At 44.6% G+C, this 22,454-nt stretch overlaps 1 long non-coding RNA gene across 1 annotated transcript in view; it reads left to right on the top strand.

Moving 5' to 3' along the window:
* LOC141995750 (uncharacterized) overlaps nucleotides 1-22,454 on the top strand; it is a 46,827-nt gene that overhangs the window by 10,638 nt on the left and 13,735 nt on the right. The window contains exon 2 of the long non-coding RNA XR_012641396.1: nucleotides 21,564-21,661. This is a non-coding gene — a long non-coding RNA (uncharacterized LOC141995750). The remainder of the gene's footprint in view (nucleotides 1-21,563; nucleotides 21,662-22,454) is intronic.

The following is a 22,454-nucleotide window of genomic DNA, read 5'->3' as shown; positions in this document are numbered from 1 at the left end:
CAGGATTCTAGCTCTCATGGACATTCACAGAAGATAGCAGAAAGCCCCTTTGCTCCAGCAAACTGGCTTTAAACTGTCAAGAGACTTCCAAATCTTTCTTGGCTTTGCCAGGGACAAAAATGCAGAGAAAACAGCCTGCCATTATATTTAATTGCTTTTGCTCTGGTTAAAACAGATGATAAAAGAAAAAGTGATTATTTTTGAAGCCTTATAACTTGCTTCATTTCCATTCAGCTTGGCTTCAGTGTTAAAAGACTGGGACCAGCTCATATTTTACCCAAAATGATTCAGTCATCCATAATTTTCACAAACCAAAACTTTACTCTTTCAATGACGATTAACGATGGCTGTGTAGTATAAGCTTCAGATTCGCCATAGCTGCATTCCCTTGAGCCAAAGGGTTTAAATTTCAGCCAGATCAAGTTTCCTATTCATCCTTCTGAAGTAGGTGAACTAAATACCATGCTGTTTACTATGTGTAGGTCTTTCAGATGAGACCATAAGAACTGAGGCCCTGGTTCGCTTTGCACAAATGCAGAAGATGCCATGGCATTTTTTGTAAGATAGGTGCTTACCCTAGTGCCCATGGACCCATAATGGGAGTAAGAACTGCTTCTGCACCTCTTAAAATCAGGAAAATTATTTAGGAGCCTAAACATTGATAGTTTTGAAAAATGTGGCCATAGGTCCTACAACAAAGTTAGCTCTGCCACTCTATCTATCTATCTACCAATTTTCTGTTCCTGTTTCCCTTGTTAAATGTGTTTCTGTTTGATGTAATTTAATATATACTCTGTGAGAGTGATCCCAGACCTCAGTGATTCAGGAGCCAAATTAGTGATCAGCATTACGCGAAAGAGCACAGTATTGTGAATTCATTGTTTGATTTACTATTTATATATTTTTGGTTATTCTGGCCAAGTATTACGATTTTAGTCACTGCAATTGGTTAATAACATAGTAAAAGCATCTGACTGGTTAATAATTAAATCATAGTGTTTTAATATTATGTGTGCAAAGAGCCACTTGTAGCTCCCGAGCCACAGTCTGAGTATCACTGCCCTAAGATATCATAATGGAGTAGATCAGAGCTGGTCTGGGGCTTCTTAATTTTAATTTTCCCAATATATATAAAAAGTGTATGGGTAAGAAATTCATTACAAATTATCAGATTTTTTTATCCACTCTGTTGGCTAATGGCTGAAGAGGGATTATAGGTACTGTCTGTCTTCTGACTACAGAACTGTCAAGGAGCACATAAAGCAAAGGATAGGCATTCCTATGTTTCCTTTCTTTAAGTGGATGTGCAAATATGGAATTAAATGTACATACATAGTGTATGCATCCTGTTTAGATTACAAACTTAACCTTTACATTTCCTGACTCTGATTTTATCTATGCACTCTTGACATGACATTAATGTTGTATTTTTGGTGGGGGTTTTTTTACATTTAATGGATTCACAGACTAGAATTATGCTGAGAACAAGTAAACTAACTCAAAAAGGTTAACTATCCTTTTTTCTAGTAATGTATGTATTTGTAAAGAAGCTGTCATTTAAGTTACATATTAATTCAAGGTTTTATTAGTACTTCTTTAGTCTCCAGTAACAGATTACTTATAAATAGTAAAATATTTAGTGGCCTTTCCTTTTTAGTCTTAAAGGCTGACTATTAATGATCCATGACCTGGAGCTAAAACTTATTTAAAAAATAAAATAAAAATGACCTAAAAGCATTTAGTTAAATGCTATTTTATCAAGAACTTTGGATAAAAGACATCACACACAAGCAGTGGGTCTCATGTTTTCCTGGAAAGGTAAAGATCAAAAAGGATTTGCTTTCAGTTTGGAAATTTCATCAAGCAATTCTTTCTGGATGTCAGTAAAGAGTCTGAGTTATTGATTATGTGATTTTTTTCATGGGTAAGAATTTTTTTTAAAAAGAGATTTTTTTTTTTCCGACTGAGAAATAACAATTGTACCAAACCAAATATTGTACCCTGCTCACTTATTTTTTAAGCAGTGTCACAATTTCACAAATTAAATAGCCTCTGGTCATTTTTTTTTATAGGCTTATCTTTAAGTGAGTGCTTAAGACTCATTCACTTCAATAGGAATTATGCACATGCTTGATCTTTGCTGAATAGGCATAGACTTAACCCTTAAGTGCTTTGTGAACTGGGGCCTGATGCACATGGTGTGCAAAGCAGGTTCTGATTCTGGGACGTTTAGCGAGGAATCAGTAGTGATGTAAAGTATTCATTTGAGATGGGGAACCTACAGAGGCTTTAGATTTCAGAGAAGCTATATGTCTTTCTAAAGCCCTAGAAGGTTAATACAGAATATGTTTTAAGGCTTCAAAAAAGTTTAGTTAACTTAAGCTCCTCCCCATAATTGGTAGTTTTTCTGCACCTCTGTGCAGTTACTGGTTATGGACTTGCCATCAGTCTCACAAGAAAGCCTAGTCTCTCTCTATATAATGGTCCTGGTGCTAACAAGATGTGAGCCTAACACCATCAAGTTTGCTTGTAAGTCTAACCCTGGCTCCCACTTCCTTTCTGCAAGGAGAACCTTTTAAAGTTAAGATCTGCTTGGGTGGGGACAGGGGCCTGAACACATGGACTGTCATTGCAGGATCAAGGCCTTAGATTATAAACTCTTCAGGATAGGGAACTGTCTTTTTATAAGTCTGTACGGTCCCTAGCACATTTTGAATGTTGTTGTCCTATATATTAAAATAATAACCAATTTGGCAGACTGACTAAGCTCTGATGAGCATTTAAGCTTTTGAAAGTCCATCTGAATTCCTGTACCTCCAAACCTTTGGAATTTCCCCCACCATTATTACTGACTGCCATAAACCATGTGAAAGTTGCAGAACTCATTAAAATACAAGAGGAGATTTGGATAAACTAAATGCATAAGAATATTAGGAGGAAGAGAGACAAAGTCTCCAAAAGAAGGTTTTCTATAATTACTCTTATGCAGAGATGCAGGAAATTATTTTGCTGCTACTCTCAAGTTCATTTTTTAATAATAATAATTAATAATTAATAGAGTACATTTATTTAATAAAAACTGAAAATATCTTGTCAGTTGTATGAGATTCTGATGTATACAAAAATTGATGTGGTTTGCAAAGATGGAGCAAATAGAACCCTAGGCTTGCCCTTTACATATCTAGGGTGAGATCCACTCTGGCCTCTTTATGCTGGGTTAAAGTGCCATAAAGTGGCTCTAAAAGCCCCCTGTATGCATGGAGGGAGGATTCCTTCAGTGCAGGCATTGCAGAAGTCACCCCCTCCTAAACCCCATAGGTGCAAGAAGTAGGGGTGTGGGGGGTGCTGCAGCACCCCCAGGTTTTATGCGGGGCCGCTGGCCCTGTGCCCTGCTCCCCAGCCACTGGCTCTGCACATAAAACCCGGGGGCATTTCCCACGCCTATGCCCTGCTCTTGGCTCTCCGCGTGCACTCTGCTCCCCAACCCCTCATCTCACCTTGGTTTTGCGTCCTAGCTGCTGGTCCCACCCCGGCTCCCAGGCCTCCGTTCCAGGGGCCCATCCCACTCCTGGCCCTGCTCCTGGGGCCCCAGCCGCTGGCCCCATGCCTGGCCCTACAGCTGGGGCTCTGCTCTTGGCCCTGCACATGGGGTCCCGGCTGCCAGCCCCTGCCCGGGACTCCGATCCTGGCCCCACGCCTGCCCCCAGCTGTGGCCTCGGCCCCCTTACCCCTGTCCGGGTCTCCCGCTCCTGGAGACGCAGCCCTGCTCCCAGCCTCTGGAGGCCGGGGGTGCGGACAGGGGTAAGGGAGCAGGCTTTCAGCACCCCCACTACTAAAAATGTTCAGCGCTGCTGCTAAACCCTGGTGCAGGAGAGTAAGGCTAGGGGTGGGAGGCGTAGGTTCTGGACTGTAGTTCCCCAGGGCTGTTATTTACACTGAGGGCCTCTCTAGCATCCACAACAGAATGGGATCAGAAGGACACAAAGGTGGTTTAAAAGTAATTTTAAAGCTATTTTATTCTCCACTCCTGGGCTATAATTTTTGTGCCACACTTTTAAGAGGAGCAGCAGAAAATCTCACCCATAGCAATTAAGAGACTGTAAATTGCAAAAAATGGTATTTACAGTGGGATTTGAATTTGAGCCACCTTCCCACCATGTGGGTGTTTGGATTCAAAATTCCAAATAACTACTCATTTGTAGTTATTTCTAAGAAGTCTTATGCTCTGATGATCATAGATCTCAGGCTCTGCAATATTTCAGGCTAAGAAGATTTGGTAGAGCGCTGCAGCAGGTTAAAAAGTTCAGTGATATGGGTTATGAAGTTCTGGACAAAGTTTAAACACCATTAATAAAAGTAATATATGTAGTGCCTTTCATGCAAAAGGATTCTCTCTCATTTTTTTGATTGCATGTATGTAGGGATAAATCTCCTACTGCTGAAAAGCAGTGATTGCTGGGGTGAAATGTGGCAGTCATTCTTCCTGTGCTAGCAAAATGCCACAGCAGGGTTTTATTTTTAAGGGAGACATGAAGAATAACTTAAGTTTTCCAAAGCAAAGAGCAGGCAGAACTTTAGGGCAATAGAATGCTGTTACTAAGGCCCTGGGCCACTTGTGGTCTTCATTTTTAATCTCACCTCAGTGATGGTAGCTCCAGCTGCATATGGTCTACTGGCACCACACTGGGCCATTGATGTAGTCCTAACGCTCCCAGGAGAGTGCCATCTGATGAGTCCCCAAACCTGCTTGTGGTAGCAGCTGGGATTTCCTTAGGGAACTCTGTTATGTTTTACCTAGGAGAGAGCTGCCAGCCCTACAGCTAGCAGCTTCTTCATCCTTGGAGTTTATCAGCAATGAGGATTATGCTCCAGTCACAGTAGAAGAGAATACATGTATTTCAGTGGCATCTTGTCAACCACCCACAGATTCAGTATCCCATCTATGTACTGACCAGGCCCAACTCTGCTTAGTTATGAGATCTGGCAGCATCATAACCCAAGATGTTATGGCTGCAGAAGAAACCAGTAAGAGACTGTTGACATAAGAGAGAGAAACATAGCTGTATGAGACTGGGATTTAGATTCTTCTTTTAAAACCAGTGTTCCAGTGCTATTTTGCCCCTCGTGAGACTGTAATTTCTTTTAGTGAGTCAGGTTTCAGTGAAATAATAAATCTGTCATATTGTTCTTGTTTTCTATTTCCTTATTTGTTAATGGAGATAAACATCTCTTTGTGAACCTGGTCTAGTTTCATTGTTTTGCCTTGATTTATAATCTGACTATTTGCATAAGTGACTGACTAGCTTTCATTCTCGCATTTTGTGATGTATTCAGTAAATTCCCATTAAAGAACTCTTTTTACCTGATCACTATAGAAATGAAGTGAGTTCCCAGATAATAATGTAATAAACCATGCAAAATTTGCTTAAACATATTTCCTGTTGTATTGGTATATGACCAAAACAATACTTTGAACTATTCTTTTTACAACTTTCCTTTTCTTTATGCTGGGCATTTAGTGAACTATATAGCAATACTGAGCATTGCTCATCATCATCAATTCGAGGATGATCTCAAACACACATTCACATATGGGTCTTGAGATGACTCAGTCCAATCCTGGAGCCACAGATCCGCCTGCAGTAGGTACAGACATTTCCTGGTGGGTAAGCTCCCTGCTGAAAGAAATTTTTTTTTTCCTTCCATTGCAATCCTCTGAAAGACTGGCATCTTGAAGGCTTCCATGTTTATCTTGCCAAGACTTCAGTTCCAGCTCTGCCAGCTCAATCTAGGGTCGGAAAGCCAATCTGGATTCTTTCTGGTTTTTGCATAGTCACCAATAGTAAAGATTCTGACAGCAGAATTTAATTGATTCTGCTAAATATTGCACAAGCTAAAGAGAACCCATTAGAACATGGGAATTGCCGTACTGGGTCAGAGGAATCGTCCACCTAGTTCACTGTTGGGCTCTGACGGTGGCCATTACCAACTGCTTCCAAGGAAAGTATAAAACTCAGTGGATAATCAGGCCACAAAATGGGGGAAATTTCACAACCCAGGCTTCTAGTGGTTGGCCTACATCCTGCAGCATCCCTACAAGCACTCAGGGCTGACCATGGGGACTCACAAATCCACCCTATTGCCATGGTGGGCCCACTGCCTTGGGGAAGGATGTTAGGCCAATGTGCGGCTGTGGAGTGCAGAAAGACAGTAGGCTTGCCAGGCATTCGGTTTTCGACTGGAATCCCCAGTCAAAAAGGGAGCCTGGTGGCTCCAACCGGGCTGTTAAAAGTCCAGTCAGCAGCGCAGCAGGGGCCCAGGACTATGGCAGTTTCCCTGCCTGCCTTAGCTCTGTATAGTTCCTGGAAGCTGCTGCCAGGTCTTTGTGGCCCCAAGGCTCATGGGCGGCCAGGGAGGCTCCACGTGTTGCTCTCGTCCCTGCAGGCGCCGCCCCTGCAGCTCCCATTGGGTGGGAACTGCAACCAATGGGAGCTGTGGGGGCAGCACCTGCGGCCACAAGGACAGCGCACAGAGCCTCCCTGGCCATCCATGCACCTAGGGGCTGCAGGGAGCTGGCGGCTGCTTCCTGGGAATCCCCTGAATCCCCTCCCACATCCCATCCACCTTCCCCAGCCTGGAGCCCCCTCCTTCACACCAAACCCCTCATTCCTGCCCCCACCCCAGAACCCACCCCCCCGTCTGGAGCCCGCACCCCCTCCCACATGTCGAACCCTTTAGCCCCAGCCCAGAGTCCCCTTGTGTACCCGCCGCAGAGCCTACACCCCCAGCTGGAGTCCTCACCCCCTGCACCCCAACCCCCTGGTCCAGCCTGGTGAATGTGAAAGAGTGTGGGGGAGACCCAGTGACGGAGGGAGGGGAGAATGGAGCGAGGGGGAGAGGGGCCTTGGACAAGGGGTGGGGCCTCGGGGAAGGGGGTGGGTCAGGGGTGTTCAGTTTTGTGCCATTAGCAAGTTGGCAGCCCTAAAGTCAGTGGTGATAGTAGTGCCTACCAAAGGGTTCTGATGTGCTGTTCTAGCAATGGGGTGTGTGGGGCCACAGGCTGCTCTAGTGGATACAGGACAGAGCGTGAGTCCCTCCTCTGACACAGTGTCCCTCTGTGGCCTTGGTTAAGTCATAAACTCTTTGCCTCAGCTTCCCAGTGGGTAAAATGGGGACAGTAGCTCAGTGGCCCCACAGGGGAGTTGTGCTGATCAGTGTTTCTGAAGGGTGGCTGTCCATCAGAAGGTGCACCCAATCTTCCTCGACAAAGGGCCTAGCAGCTCTAGCTCATTTGGAGACCTGTGGAAAGTGGTTTTGGAAGTATTGCTAATTATTCACTGATTCCAGCACATGTACGAGGCAGTCAGGCTCTGTTTACAGCTGTAGCAGGGAGCCCAGAGCTCCACCCCTTCCAAAGTTAGAATCAAATTAATTTGAATTTGGGGTTTCCCCAGAAAAATGCCATGGATGACCCTCCCCGAGATCCCTAGGCCCAACATGTGAGTGTAGCAGACAGGAGTCTGTTACATGGGGGCGTGGTAAGGCAACCAAAAATCCCTTCACAGACCCATCTGAAATCACAACAGCCTCCCCGTAGACTGACCCATTGCACATGGGCTGCCCAGGGGCGGGAGGGGAGTTTGAGGATTAAGGTTTCCAAAGTACTTTTGCAAGGATGAAGAATGGGATTTTCAGGCACACTGGGGGTTGGTCTAACTTCGTTCCCATTGTCGTTAATGGCCGAACTCCTGTTGACTTCAATGGGAGCAAAGCTAGGCCAGGGCCGAGTACTTTTGAACATCCCACTGAGAAGTGCTGCAGGTAGAGAAACTCTAAAAATGTCATTGCATGTCCCGCAGGTCCCACTCTGCATCAGGCAGGCAGATAAACATGCCAGTGTGGAGGAGGAAGAGATCTGGGCATGAAGTTCTCCTCCAACGGCTCCCACCAGCCAGCTGATCTTATCTGCTGACTAGAACAACCCTTGCCAAAGCCAAGTCACTTCTGATCAGCATAATAGGGCCTCCCAAAATCCTAAACACCAAGTAATGAAGGGGTGTGCAGCTCCTCCACTCGAGTTGCTAAGGGACTGCAGCATTCTTCCATTTCTGATGCTCTGAGCCTGAGAGCAGGTCACTCCTGTATCTAGAGCCGAGAGCAATACTTTCCTTGCCCAGAAGTGTTTGCACTGTAACTAAAGGAATTTCAGTTACGTAACATTTATTACCTACCCCAAAACAGAACTCTTCCAAATTTGTAAACAGTGGATTTAGAGAGCTTAGTGCCGGAGACATGAGCAGGAATGGAATGTTCTCTCCGCACAAATTTGAATTTTAAATATACAGGGCTAGATCCTCAGCCAGTGTCGCGGGATGTAGCACCATTTGCTTCAACGGAGCTGTGCTGTTTACCCCATGAGAGGAGCTGGGCTGTAGTTTTTTTAAAGCCAGCCAGTACATTAGTTTTATGTTGGCAGTTAAGGTCTATAAAAAAACAGTACATTTCCTTCATGTACTGCACTTGTGCTAACTCATTTTCTGCTTTGATTCACAGAATGATGCCTTGATATGTAAAGCCTGCTGTACTGTTTTGGAGGATTTAAAGCACAGCTGATGTTTTAATTTTCAAAAGCCACCATCCCTACGTTTGGAGAAACACTATCCCTGGGTACAAACACTACCAGGAAACACCCTGACTCACTCTCAAAACACACAATACTATCATCTGATGAAAAGAATTTACACATGTGAGCTGGAATAATGAGGGGTGACCTTCGAAACAGATTGTATCCTCAGTCTGCATTGTGTTCAGATGATTTTTTAGCTCCCTTCTTCTACAGTATCAACAACATTCTGGACCTTACTGAACTAGAAGGAAACTTGGCAAGTAGCTAGTGCAGGGGACTGAGACAGGACTTGTGGTCCATTCCAGACCTCCAATGACTCTCTGTACCTCAGTTTCCCCATCTATGAAGTGACTTCACTGGAGTTATTCAGGCTTTGCACTGGTACACCAGAGTAGCATGCTATATTTTCTAAAACAGCATATACAGTTATGTCACCCTTTAAATAATATTAATAGTAACAAAGAAAGAAAGGTAGGTTTCTAATATAAAGGCAATAACCACTTGTGATCAGAGGTGGTCAAACTTTGAATGGAACAGTGTTCGTTGAAATGTTTCATTTTGATAGCAACAAAAATAACAATAAGGTGAAAATGTTTAGTTCCATCTTTCATTTTGATTTTGTGTTGGTTTTATATTAAAATATTGATTTAAATATAGTAATTAATATTTTAATACCATGTTTTGACAATATTGTAGTGCAACATTTCAACATTATCAAAATGAAATGATTTGATGTTTCTGAATTGAAATTTTGACCTTTTGCTCTGATTCTGAATGAAAACAAACGTGGAAGTGTTAGAATTTCCTGTAGAGAGGACATGCTGTTTTCTGATCAGTTCTACTTGTGGGCCTGAAAAGCTTCGTCTCTGTGAAGTTTATTTTGTGAATATGAGGAAACTGACTGGGATACCATGATGAAAGAAGGTAACATTTTTAAGGCCACATTGTGAGAAGCCATTTAGAGTGGGTGGGATACAGCCTGCTGGATGCACAAACCCTAGAGAGGACAGGGGCAGTCAGAATGCCCCTAAGACAGAATTGCCAAGTCTTATTATTGTTGTTTTTCTTAAAGCCCCAGCTCCCGGAGTTCTGTGACTAAGTAAGAATCTCAGTTTCCAGTTTAAAAAATAGCTTCTAGCCCTCCTCACTGCAGAGAAGAGCTTGAAGATGTGACTCAAAATGCACCGAAAAGGTTCAAAACCAGAAATCAAATTAAAGGAGCCCCAAATATATTTTTTAAATCTCATGTATACCAAAGCTTTTTTTGCAGGGATGCGAATGATGATTTTGAATATGCCACGGTGGGCAACACAGGGACACGGGGAGAGAAAGCTTTCTGTGATATTGTCTAGAAGTAGAAGGATTATCCAGTGGTTAGCGCACTAGTGTAGGATTTGGGACCCTCTGTTCAACTCCCTGCTCTGCCACAGACTTCCTGTGTGACGGGCAAGTCACTTAGCATCCTCTGCCTCAGTTCCCCATTGGGATAGGGATAACAGCACTGCCCCACCTCTCAGGGCTGTTGTGTGGATGAACACATAAAAGATGGTGAGATCTACGTGTGCACTTGTGAAAAAAGCTAATATCATTCTGGGGTGTATTAACAGGAGTGTTGTATCTAAGACAGAGGAGGTAACTGCTCTGTTGTACTTGACATTGGTGGAGCCTCATCTGAAGTACTGTGTCCAGTTTTGGGTGACACACTTCAAGATGTGGATTAATTGGAGAGACTCCAGAGGAGAGCTATCAAAGTAACAGAAGGTTTACAAAACCTGACCTCGGAGGAAAAGTTAAGAAAAACTGAGCATGTTTAGCTTTGAGAAAAGAAGACTGAGGGGGGGGAATTTTAACAGACCCCAAATATCTCAAGGGCTTTTATAAAGAGAAGGGTGATCTATTGTTCTCCATGTTCCCCGAGTCCTAGGCTACTGCTCTAATCCCTGCTCCAAAAACTATTGTAGAGCATTTCAAAAATGGCAGAGAAACGCTCTAAAATCTTGGGGTCGGCAACTTACCTGTCACTGCACTGATAACAGCAGAGACCAGCGGAAATATTAAGACAGGGTGTAGGGGTCTGTTATGGAGGATGTTGCTGTGTCCAGCACTTGCACCCACACTAGCGTTCAAACTGTGTTTTTAAAAAAAAAATCAATGGGCATTAGATGCCTCAATGCATTTGAGGAGCTGGGCCTAAGTCACTTGGCCCAGGGTCACTCACCAAGTCTGGATGGCTGGGTTTAGCATGTGGGTTCTTGGTGGCCTGTGATATACAGGAGAGCAGACTAGATAATTCGGTGGTTTCTTCTGGCCTTAAATGCAGTGATGCTATGTGGCAAGGCAGGGGATTGAACACAAGTTCTAGAGTAATGCCCCAGCCATTAGATCATCTTTCCTCTCCTATACTGTAGACACCACCCCTCACACATATCTTTCTCTCCCTCCCTAATTTTCACCTAATTTGCCATTTTTTTTTAAGTGAATAATCTTCAGCGGAGAGGCTTTTAGTTTTTCCTCAGCAATGAATATTTCTGGACTATCCAAGGAATGATCATGTGTTAGACACCTTAAGTTCATATTCCTTGTCTTGCAGCCCCACCTGCTGGTTGCTCTGGCCATTTCAAAACAAGCTGAACAATAAGAACGCTATCCTCCTTGTGATCTGGCTTTGCTTATTCCTACCCCTGCAGATCTGACTCATTCACTAGCCAAAGGGGATTGTCATCACCCCATGAGAGGTGTAAGTAAAGTTACTTCTTGTATGCGGCACCAGATAATAATTCATTTACTGATTCACAAGGTCTATAAACTTGATTCGGCTTAATGAATTGCCACTTGATTCTCATTGCATCAGAACAAAGAGATCATCCTAAAATATGATGAAAATAAGTGATAGCCAGGTACCCCTAGCAAAGCAGAGTAAGGACTCTGAGTCCTTCTAGTCTTGGAAATACAGCAGAAATACTTCAGTGGAGACACTATGGGTAAAATTGTCAGAAGCGCTCTTAAGGTGTGTCTACACAGCAATCGTGGAGTGGGACAGCAGCTCCGGTAGACATACCTGAGCTAGCTTTAATCTAGCTAGCCCACAGGCCCACAGGTTCACCCATGGAGATCTGATTGCAGGATCTGGGCCCCTGAGAGTAGCTTCCCCTCACCATTTTGCAAGATTTCCATTTGATGAAGGGACAGTTCTAGTCTGCAGCAAGGAGTAATATGGCCCTTCTGGGTAGCTGAAATGGAAGTTTTCTGCTGAGATAGCCCTAGAGTAGGGCTGGTTAAAAAACGTAAGTGACATTTTGGTTTTCTGAAATGTTTTTTTTAAATGGAAAAAAAAGGGTTAACCTCCCCTCCCCCCACACACAATCATTTAAAAATATTTTGTTACTAAATGGTGGGATTCCCCCTCCTCCCCACCCCCCCGCCGCCACACACACCTTGACTATTTTCCAACTTTAACCAGCTGGAAAACAGAAACAGAATTACCGAAAAAGTTACAAAATCCAGGGTTTTTTGAAAATCTGACTAGGTGCCTGTCTGTATCCATAGCCTAAAAATCTGGTCTTTCTGTGCCTCACTTTCTCACCTGTAAAATGGGGAGAGGAGCACTTCCCTACCTTGTAGGGAGAGGATTGGGAAGTACCCGGATGCTACGGTAATGAGGGCAATAGTAGTACTTTGGGCAGATGGGGAAATTTGTCCACAGGCCAGAGACCACAAACTCCTTTCACATGGACCAATGAACCAGCCCGGGTCAGATTCTAAAGGGTGAGACTTGGTATTCAGCCATCCAGCCTCCAATAGCTGACAATTTTCTTTTTCCTTCTTTTCCACCAAAAGTTTCTGAGACTTTGGAGTGACTTTTCTCTCCCCCATTCATTACCAGCTGCCTTGTCCTGCATCAGAAGAGCCTCTCCTATTACAACTGCCTGCTTCTCCCGCTGCATGCAGCCCTCACCTGCTTACAAGCAGCCACCAGAGGTTGCTGTAGAGCAGTATAGGCAATATAGCCATCTATGTAAGGGTCCCAGCCTGTGCCAACTCAAGGATTTAGAGGCCTAAAAATCTTTTCTAGTCCTAAAGCACCTGTCCACTGTGCCAAAGGCTAAGTGCCAGCCCTAATACTGCAATAGCTTGGAAAGTGAAAAAATCATCAAACAGTTTAGCCATTCCAGGCATGTGGGACTTATCTTCCATGCAATCCAGCATTAAAATCACAATGTGTGCCATTTGCCACTTGTTTCATCTACTGAACCGCTAATGCCGGACAAGAGGGGGGTTGGGAGGAAGGGGCTTGCAGTCCCTACAGTTCCCTTGTTCTTGGCACTCTGCCTTGCAAACTGATTTTATCGACAAGTTCCCCCGACTCATTTTGCGGCTGCAGTCCGACTCGTCCCACTGTTTCACTACTGTTCTGTTCAGCCTGTAAATCCCCCCCCCGAGTGACTTGTACCCGATTAACTTTGGGTTAATCCCTACAGCTGTGTAAGCATCATTTTTTGAAGGCCTGGAAGTAAGTTCACCTCTGTGAAAGATGATGATGTCTGACTCGACTCTTATTTACACCTGCTTTACCCTGCTGTAGCTCCAACGACTCCAGTGGTGTCACTACGGCTTGACACTGGTGTAACTGAGAGAACTAAGGCCCAGACCCTCACAGGTACTGAGGTGTGCTCTGGTCAGTGCTGCCACACCTAACCCCAAAGCGGCCTGCTGGCTCATAGAAAGCTCAGTCCTGAGCTGGGTGCTTAGGCTCCCCATAATGCATGGCGGTGCCTAAGAAGGGGATCTTTAGAAGCCAGCAAGCTGAACAAGGAGCTGCCTAAGTTAGCCAGGAGTGAAATGCTGAGGAGAGGCACAGGGTAGAGTAGGCACCTATCCGGCTCTACATGTGCCTCTGGATGATGGGCCAGAGCTAGGTGTCTCCCTCTTCTTGGGATCCTCAGCTGCGACCCTTCTCCTGGAGTTAGGTTTAAGCCAGGTACTATGCCCTAGCAGCTGAAAACATCTCTGTCTCCTGCTCCCAACAGATCTCTCTCATGCCCTGGGCTGTCCCTCTGCCTTGAGCTGCCTTTTGTGCAGCTGCTGTGCTATCCCCCTGTCACCTACCAGTGACCTGCACCCAGCCCTCCTGCTGCAGGGTCTGACAGGTACTGGGGCTTAGGCATACTCAGAGCAGGCCTACAGGATCAGGGCCCATTGGCAAGACAGGCTTTGCCCTGCCTAGTTTGAGAATCCTGCTTCAGGGTTGCTGGGGCTTCAGCTTGAGCTGATGGTCCGAGCTGTTTGTTAGCTGTGGGTCGGCTTAGACAGCTTTGTGAAGGCTGACAGGTGTGAGGGTATTTAGAGGCCTGTCAGTTAGTTGCCAGCCAAGTGGCAGTTTTGAATATGGCAGTGGTGCCCAAATGGTGCACTTAGGCACCTAAAGAGGTAGATAGGAGCCTAAACACTTTGGAAGTAGGGTTGCCACCTTTCTAATTGCCGATAACCGGACCCCTGAGGCCTGAGGGTTGCCAGTTGTCTGGTTTTTTTACTGGAACACCCACTCAAAAAGGGACCCTGGCAGCTCCAGTCAGCACCATTGACGAGGATGTTAAAAGTCCGGTTGGCAGCGCAGGCAGGCTCCCTACCTGGCTCTGCACGGCTCCTAGGAAGTGGCCGGCATGGGAACCGTGGCCAGTGGGAACTATGGGGCAGTGCAGCATGCAGAGCTACCTGGCCACCCCTGAGCCGAGGAGCTGGAGGGACATGCAGGCCACTTCCCGGGAGATGCCCAAGGTAAGCACCGCTCGGAGCCCTCACCCCAACCCCCTGCCCCAGCCCAGAGCCCCCTCCCACACTCTGAACCCCTCAATCCCACCCCCAGCCCAGAGCCCCCTACACCCCATACCCCTCAGCCCCAGCCCCACCCTAGAGCCCGCACCCCCATCCAGAGCCCTCACCCCCTCCTGCACCATAACCGCTTCCCCAGGCCAGAGCCCCCCCCACACCCTGAACCCCTCATTTCTAGACCCCCCTGGAGCCCGCACCACCAGCCCAGAGCCCGTACCCCCTCCCACACCCCTACCCCAGCCCAGTGAAAATGAGCAAGTGAGCGAGTGTGGGGGAGAGCGAGCAATGGGGGGGATGGAGTGAGTGGGGGAGGGATGGGTTGTGGGAGGGCCTCAGAGAAGGGGCAGGGCAAGGGTGTTTGGTTTTCTGCAATTAGAAAATTGGCAACCCTAGGCCGCACTCCCATTCCACCTCTTCCCCCTAAGGCCCTGCCCCTGCTCTGCCTCTTCCCACTAAGGCCTGGCCCCCCTCACTCGCTCCTCTTCCCCCACCCATCCCTTGTCGCTTGCTGGATCGTCTCGAGGAGCCTGCCTGCAGGTAGGAGATGGCCCTGGCTGAGTAGGGGCTGGTGCAGGTTCATGACCCGGCACCTTCCCCTGCCCTGCGGTAATCGGACTTTTGGTTCGTGTGCCATTTAGGGTTGCCCGGTCCCCCAAACCAGGCACCTGGTAACCCTAAATGGCACCCGGACACAGAAGCTAAACATCACATGACATCACAAAGTCCCTTCCAGCCCTATATTTCTATGATTCTTTTTGACATGGAAGTAAACAAAATATTCTTTCCTATATGCCAATTCCATCCAGTAATAAACCTTTTATAGTGATGAATTGTCTCTGATAGAAAACCTGATAACCCCAGAATGTTTCTTGCCCACTTCACTTATCTCAACTATTCTTTCATGTCTTTGTTAAATCTGAGAAACACGTGTTCCTGCTCAGGCAATAGAACTAGCAAAAGCTAATTTAAAGGTCCAAGACCTCTCTGATGCGTGTGAGCGTCACTCAGAAGATTGACCCAAGGGATTTTAGATTAACCCAAGGGAGGAAGGCTGGTCTTGTGGCTTAATTCCCAGCTCTGGCAGAAGTCACATAGGCCCAGATTTTTAAAGTATTTAGGTATCGCTGAGCTGAATGATGCAACACCTAACTGAATTAAGAGCCTAAATCTCATTTTCAAAAGGGATTTTGGAATTTAGGGATTTTGTTTAGGGATAAGTTAGAGCAGTCCTGAGGCTATTGGAAGCCCTGTTGCTTAAGTTATTTAAAAATGGATTGGACAAATCTCTGGGTAGAGACTATACTGTATGTGCTTACAAGGAGATAGACTAGGCAAAAATAGTTGGCAGTTATACAGGTCTCGTCAGCTGAGCATTTGAAAGTGCTTCACAAAAGTGAATCCCATTTTACAGAAGGGGAAACTGAGTCTCATGGGGTAAGGGACTTGCCCAAGGTCACATAGGAAGCCAGTGGCAGAGTTCTGAATAGATGTTAGGAATATAATCACCAGATACACTGCCTCCCTGTTGATTTTAGACACAAAGTGCAACACTGTACTTTCCATCAGAATGATGTTTATTTTAGATTAAAAGAAACAACAAAATAAGAGAACAAATGTAAAGTCTCCATGAGAGACCAAGAAGAGATCACCCTGTGTGCATGTCTCTTGTTTGTAACACAATCTGTCAACTGCCTCCCAGAATGGTAGTTGCCCAAGCAAACCTGCAGAAATTTAAAGGTACAGTACACAGAAAACAAAAACCATAACAGTTACGTAGCCACATACATTATGTTCCCTTTGTTCAGCACCAATATTTTTAATCAAATCCATGAAGCTTCGGAACCATTATTGGCATATTCAATGAGCAATGTATATCCAAATCCTACTACAGTTAGATTTGCTTCTGTCATTTAACTCATTACATTGGTGCTCTCTTCAGGAAAAAAAGAATCCTCATATAGAGATTTATCCTGCTTCCACTGACTGCATTGGGAGCTATGTGTGATCAGCTCCAAAGCTAGAATATGGCCCATAGTCTTTGTTAAAACTGCTTTGTACTTGTAGATCAAAAGGTAACTACAGGGTAAGACAGAGGAATAGGAACACAATGACAAGGATGTGTAAGATAGGAACACAAGGACCGGAATACTCTGTATAGAACCGAGATGGGTCTAAGCTGCAAAGTTTGGTTCTGGGTTGGACCCAAATTTTGCCAGAGATAGAGGGTACTTGGATCCACGGTTCTGGTTTAGGATCATCTTCAGTACAGAAAGCTGAAAGCTGCAAACAAGAGCTTGTCAATCCATGTGTATTCACAGTCCATTCATTTCACTATGAATCTGGCACAATTCTGATGTAATGTCAGCCCACGTTCAGCAGCCTCAGCGAGCCTTTTGGCAAACCAGGCGGAAGTTGGGAGCCTGAAATGTAACCAGAAAGCAGGGAGGTTTCCGTGGTTTCAGGTGTCTTTGAGAACATTTTTCACAGCTTTAGGGTCAAATAGAGGAGGCCTCACAATAGACACTGGGTCCAGAATCCTCTGAAATTAGGGGAATTTTGGAGTCAGATTCTAATTCTGAGCTAATCTCCATCAATCAGGCCTACCTCTGGCATCAGATAATGTGATCAAAAGCACACTCAGTGTCAGTCATAACCACCGTATCCCAATGGTCCCCCTCATTGTAACACAGGCAGTTAGTGTGATTGATTTTTGAAGATATCTGTTAAGTGCTTAAACTCTGCTAATCTAGATGAAAGCTTGCCTGTTTCAAATAAGTTGTGTATCTGTGAAAATGCTTTTGAAATGTCCCATGGAGCCTTTCAGCAAAGCCAGGTTTGCTGGCCTCACACCTCCGGCAAGTCCTGAGTACTTCGTGTCAAGAAATGATGTGATTAATGAAGTCGAACCTAGGCAGAAATCTGTTCGAATGCAGCTTTCCCGTTGGGAAATGTCTCCAAAGGCCACAGAAAGGAGCTGAAGTTTAGTAGCTGGAAAAAGGAACATATGTCCTGACATGTGTGGAAGGGATGACATAATGGGGCTGATTCTCTTCTCCCCTGTGTTGTTTTTACAGCAGGGTAACACCATCAACTTCAACAGAACCACTCCTGACTGATGCCCTGGTGTAAGCAAGTGGAAAATCAGACCCAGCAGTGTAGTTGACACAAATGGTGCAGGTTAATTTTGTGTGAAGACACAAGGCTAGATTTATCCAAGCTAGAGCAGGGATGTATAAATTACACCACCCCCAAGTAAGGGTTCTTCTTGAGTGGTGGGGGAGGCAGTCAGTATTGCTGCCACCTTACCCCTGCTGGGCTTTCTGCTGGATGAGAGTGAGGGGTGTTTTTCCATTCACTTCACTCTGATCCCCTTACATGGGAGGGGCTGATCTTGACCACTAGGATGCATAATAATACTGTGGAATTGTTTATCAAAGGAAACGGTGGATGTTGCATCCTTTGGAAATTTTAAAGCTAGCCTATCCAGAGCATTAGGAAATGTATTGTAGAGCTAAATGCTGCAGTGGCAGGGAGGTGGGCTGGATGATCCACTCTATTTTTTCCATCCCTGACTTCTGTGGTTCTAAGATCATAAATTAAAAGACTATTTTCCTGGCTTTCTGGGTCAGCATGGACCCTTGCATGCTAGCCTTGCCAGGAGACCCAGGGCTGCAGAGGGCAGGTGTGTTGAGCACAGGCCTGCAGATCAGTGTTTTCTGTTCATGCAGCATATCTTTGGGATGCTCTACTTGTGAAACTAGGTCACCTGCTGCATTAACAAAACAGACACAAGGCACAACTGGGGGCTGTACCTATGGGGGAGAAAAAAAATCACCTTTTATTCATTTTTCATTCCATACCTCATCTCCTATGCTCCAACACACTCAGATCCTGACTGCACATAGCAATCTATTAAGCACTTACCCCAAAGGCTGTTGATGTCGTTACACTCATTACATTGTGAACATTCTGCATTAAGGCATTATTATTTATTCTGTTTTATTGTAACAAGACAGATGGCCATGTTGACTTGATTTACTGAAAACAGAACTCGCAGTCATCAGAGAAAACAAACTCTCTTGGAAATAAGCCGCACATCAGCTATCATAATTACTCAGATGTAATTTATTTTTAATTTATAAGGGCCTGATCCGATGCCCATTAACTTTGATGGACTTTGGTTCTGCTTCAAAATGCACTGGATTTTCTGGTTTCTGGACCACGTGATCTTGATTCTCTGCTCTGTTACACTAGTGTTACTCTACTGACTTTGATGGAGATACCCTGGCAGAAGACAGCTGTAACGGAGCACAGAATGAGGCCCCTGGCTATCTATTCAATAAAAAGATTCACTTTTGATCAGGTTCAGCATAAAGCAGAAAACACATTTTCCTCAAATAAACTCACCAGCTCCTAGTCTGCTTCTTAGCTGCAAATAGCAAAACATGGAGTTTCAGCCTGGAGGGCTTTTATTTCCAGTTGAAGGCAAATAACAAAGAAAGAAAAAATGTATATGTCGCCGTGCGAGAGAGGCACAGAGAGTGTGTTGCTCGTGCTGTAGTAGCTATCGTGGATTGCTATTAATGGTTGTACAAGTTGGGTTAGATACCAGCACCTGATCTGTCCCATTCATGCCATCCAAATGGTGTAAAGGGGATGGAAAGCTGTCTTGAAGAGGGGATCTCTTATTGATGTAAAGCTGATGTAACAGCTATGCTATCTTCTCCTGACTCCCTTTCAGAATAGGATCTGTTCAGAATAGAACAGAATAGGAATCTGTATAGAATAGAACAGAATAGGAATCTGTTCTAGCTGGGATAAGTTAGAGCAGTCCTGAGGCTGCTCTAACTTTCATGGGGGACCAAAGCAGTCCCTGATATGGAGAGGTGCCATCAGATATGGAGAGGTGGAAAGCCACCTATGCCATGCTTCCCGCTCCACCCATGATTTGCTGAGCAGAACTCAGCCTCACCTGAAGATCTGGTGTCTCCTAAGGATCTCTTCTTTCACAACCCACCCGTAGCCATTTTGTGTGAAGTGAGGAATGTGCTGTCAGCTTTCTTGCAAGAAATGGCTTAGGCCCTGACTCCAGGAGAAGGCTCCTGTCTGTTGACCCCAAACATAGATAGGTAGCTCCCTCCAGCCCAGAATTAGGTGCCTAAATCCCTGAGAAGGGCAGGGCTTAGGACAGAATCCTCTCCTCAGCATTTCCTATTGGCTAGCTTAGGCAGCTACCCAATCATCATGCTGGCTTTTGTGAATCCCGTTCTTAGGTGCCTAACCCTTCCTGTGTATTGTATAGGGAGCCTGAGAGCCTAACTCAGGGCAGTGACAGGTTTCAGAGTAGCAGCCGTGTTAGTCTGTATTCTCAAAAAGAAAAGGAGTACTTGTGGCACCTTAGAGACTAACAAATTTATTTGAGCATAAGCTTTCGTGAGCTACAGCTCACTTCATCGGATGCTCACGAAAGCTTATGCTCAAATAAATTTGTTAGTCTCTAAGGTGCCACAAGTACTCCTTTTCTTTTTTCAGCGCAGCGAGCACCTCTAAACAGCAGGGAACCTAAAAATGAAGCAATGCAGTGCTCATCTTTGCAATGCCTCAGTTCACTTTGTGAATCTAGCCCAAAAAAGTTACTTTAATATCTGTAGGATCCTCTTATACTTTCCTTTACAGACTATAGAGAATAGTTTGACTGTTGCAAATAATGAGGTGATCTAGCTTCAACTCTTTGCTTATTTATTTAAGGCAATTGGCAGTTTTAAAAGGGTTACCATGGCTTATGAGTGATGCTATTCTGAATCTTTTAACAATGCATTCAACAGATTTCACACACATTTGAGAACTTTACTGATTTACAAAAGGACTCCATCCTGGACACAGGCTCCAATTGCGTTGTTATGCCATATACGCGCCTTGCATAATTACCTTAGCCCCAACATAATTTTAATTATGTTAGAATTAGTGCAAAGAATTTTATCTGAGACTGGTCTAAATAGTTAGAGCTTTCACTACTTTGATGTTCCTGGAAAGAAATTAAGGTTTGCTTTAATAATTAGGCTATTGCATGTGGCCAAAAATTCATTACAAACGCAGTTAATTAAGTTGTCAACAAAGCTGTGGTCTGTGGAGGTGTGTGTGTGACAATAATGTAGTTATATTGTTTGGCATGAGAGGGGATTGTAATTTTATTGCTATCAACCTCGGCTTAGGGGCACAAGTCATAAAGGCACTTTTCAGGAGAATACACATGGTTTTTTCACAGCATCATGCTTATGATGCTACTTGGGGAATTAGCACAAAGAAAGGAAATCTCAAACATCCGTCTGACTTCAGGTGTTATAGTACTGGGCCAAATTTTGCTCTCATTTCCCCATGCTACCCCACTGAACACAGAGAAGATGCACAGATTATTGTAATTAACTAGGAATATTATTATTATTATTATTATTATTATTATTATTTTTAGTGTTATGGAAGCATACAGAGGCCCGCAACCAAGATCAGGGCCCCACTGTGCTGCATAACACAGAGCAAGAGACTGCAAAGAGTTTATAATTCAAAGAGACCTGTTTTATAGCAAGGAAGCTGAGACACAGAAAGATGTAGTGACTTGCCCAAGGTCATATCAGGAAGTCTGTGGCAGAGCTGAGAACTGACCTTGGGTCTCTGGAGACCCCTTCCAGTGTGTTAAGCACAAGTCCATCCTTCCTGCACAAGTATAATGGAGAGCACAATTAATCTATGATTGTGAAGTCAGTTGAACAAGAATTGAGGAGAGAAGCAGGTATGGGAAATATCACTTTCTGTGCACACTAGTCACCTCAACACTACAAGAAAAATCATCAGATTTTGGGATTGTGACACAGAAGCCCATGTGTGGTTCACTACTCCATGGCGCCAGCTCTTGTCAGGCCTGACATACTCACTACACCTAACACACTGTATCTGTAGCAGAAAGGAGTCATGTAAGATATCCATTAGAAAACTAATCATCTTGAGTGATGTGTGCACTAAGTATATGGATATGTGCAAGAACTCTGTTCTTAAAATGTGTTTGACAAGCAATGCAAAAGCCCAAAACAAAAAAAGTGTGTTTGCTTGGCAGGCGGAGACAATCAAAGCATATTTACATAAAAGGGGAACAAAGCCATCAGCCTAGCAAGTGGGGGAGCAAGTCTCTTCCAGGAGTCTGAACCTCAAATGGTAAGTAATTGAATCACCTGAGTATATACAATGTTACTGTACTATAAAAGTGTATCAAGTAAGGTCTTTTATGAAAGCTAATGACACACTGGTAATTAATATCACTGTGAAGTGCATGTATTAACACTCTATGAGGTATTATGAATACTTGCTGATATTGTGCCTTAAAGTCTGTGATCAAACACAGGGAGAAACAGGTTTTCTCCCAGACAGGAGGGATGTCAGCTATCTACCTGTCTCCAGTGAACTGAAGCAAGGTGTGACCAGAAACAATGGAACCCCCATTTTCATACGAATCAGCGGGGGGATGGGAAATCACAGGAAGGGAAGAAGAACATGAGGGCATCCTGAGTCTGGGGACAAACCAGTGAGTTTGGGGAGATATAAGGAGAGAGAAGAAGCCATCTTGTCATCCATCACAGGGCAGACACAAGTGGCCAGAGCTCTTGCAAGCTGAGAAAGATGGGTCCTTCAACCAACGGGGTTGAAGTCTCTGGGAATGGAAGACTGGCAAGGAAACTACTTTGAATCAAGATTGTAGCTTGTTAAGTTAGGTCTCAGCCACTAGAAAGCGTATTTTTACTTTTGTTTGCTCATAGCCCTTTCTAACTTTATTCTTTCTATGTCTTATCACTTAACCTATGTCCTTTGTTAATAAACTTGTTTTATTTTTACAACAAACCAACTCAGTGCTGCACTTGAAGGGAAGAGTGCATTTACCCAGTTAAGTTAATAAGCTACAATGTGCTTTTGTCTCTTTAAAGGAGCAAAATAACCTTGTTTACTTCTCTGA

Source organism: Natator depressus, chromosome 11 (assembly GCF_965152275.1).
Source record: "Natator depressus isolate rNatDep1 chromosome 11, rNatDep2.hap1, whole genome shotgun sequence".
Lineage (NCBI taxonomy): Eukaryota > Metazoa > Chordata > Testudines > Cheloniidae > Natator > Natator depressus.
Note: the sequence above shows the minus strand (reverse complement) of the source record. Positions and strands in the feature narration are given on the sequence as shown.